The sequence below is a fragment of the Chrysochloris asiatica genome, unplaced genomic scaffold (genome assembly GCF_000296735.1).
Source record: "Chrysochloris asiatica unplaced genomic scaffold, ChrAsi1.0 scaffold00143, whole genome shotgun sequence".
In the NCBI taxonomy this organism is placed as follows: Eukaryota; Metazoa; Chordata; class Mammalia; order Afrosoricida; family Chrysochloridae; genus Chrysochloris; species Chrysochloris asiatica.
This window is the reverse complement of record NW_006408661.1, coordinates 1,609,340-1,611,195: the sequence shown is the minus strand read 5'-3', so window position 1 is coordinate 1,611,195 and position 1,856 is coordinate 1,609,340.

The window sequence follows — 1,856 nt, the reverse complement described above, 5'->3', positions numbered from 1 at the left end:
TGTCCAAAGTATGAGAGACGAAGTTTAGTAATCTTGTCCTCCAAGGAGCACTCTGTCTGAACGTCTTCCTGATCTATTGGTTCTTTTGGCAGCACATGGCACTTTCAATATTATCCTCCAACACCGTAATTCAAAATCATCAATTCTTCTATGTTCTTCCTTATTTACTGTCCAACTTTCACATGCATATGAAGTTATTGAAAATACCATGGCTTGGGTCAGGTGCACCCTAGTCCTCAAGCTGATGTCTTTGCTCTTCAACACTTTAAAAAGGTCTTGTGCAACAGATTTGCCTATTGCAATACATCATTTGATTTCTTGATTGCTGCTTCCTTGAGTGTTGATAGGGATGGGCATCTTGTACATTGGCTACCCAAAATGGGTGTGCTATAAGTCAAGAAGTGACTGGCTTACAAGCTTTCAAGAGGGAGTCTAGATCCAGAGTACACAGAGGAATGTGGAATCTCCACTGAGTAGTATTCCATCTGTCTGGGTGGGCTGATGAAAGGAGATGGGGAGAGGTCTCTTGTGATACAATAATAAATATTTGTTATCAGGACTGACTGTGAAGTTTGGAAATGTAAATTTTGACATTTTGTAGCAAAAGGAGGGGAATGATTGACTTTGCAGTCTAGGAGCAGAGGTCCCTGGAACCATCAGGGGAGAAGAGCGGAATGTGGGACCCTACCCAGAGAAACAGTGACTCCAGAGATTGAGGTAGAGATGATGACATCAAGAGATGGAGTGGCTAGGCACTCTAGACCCAGAGAGGGAGAGGGGCTGTGTGCTGATGACCGGGGGGCAGGCTTGCAGGGTATAACCCTTGGTTGGTTGATGATCAATGGAGGGTATTGTAACCATGGCAATAAAATGAATGTAAAGCTAATCTTCTCCCATGTAAACTATCACATAATTAACACTAAAACATTAAAATATATATACATATATATATAGATAGATATATAGATATACTTCTTTGCATAGGGTTCAGTTAAAAGTAAGGATGGGCTTATGGATTGCTAGATTCCAGTGGTATGTTGAAGTTGGTATACATTGACTCCTGAGAGTTAACTATCAATATTTAGCAATTTTGTGAATTCATTTTTTAAATAAGGCAACTACTGAAACATAAATTATATAAACTTGCACCTATATGAAGTATATTAAAAACAAAAGTAATATAAACTTAAAATGCAGCGCTTCCTTACTGTTGCTGTTGTTAGGTGCCATCTAGTTGGTCTCAGTTGATAGTGGACTAATACTTACCAGTATGAAACACTGCCAGGTTCTATGCCATCCTCACAATTGTTACATTAAAGTCCATTGCTCAGTACTATTGCAACTGTTTGTTAATTATTTTCAGCAAAATTTTACTTGCATATGATATTAGTGATATAGTTTGATGATATCTGCATTCTGGTGGGTCAGCTCTCTTTGGAATGAATCGCTTCCAATTGGTTGAATGGATCACTGTCTTTCAAATTTTTGGCTGTATCAGTTTGTTGAAAGACTTTAATTTGTATTATGTCAATTCTTGAAGCCTGTTTTTCACCAATGACTTCAATTCAGTATGGATTTACTTTCAGTACCATTGGTTCTTGATCATATGTTATTTTTTGAAATGTTTGAATATTCAACAATTTCTTTTTGGTACATTGACTTTTTGTATTCCTTCTATCTTCTTATGATGCTTGCTGAATCATTCAGTATTTTATCTATAGAATCCTTCAATATTACATATCAAGGCTTGAATTTTTTTTCTTAAATTTTCTCAATATTGAAAAATAGTGAGTGTTTTTTTTTTTTTCCTTTCAGATTTCTAACTCCAAGTCTTTGCACATTTCAATATAACACTT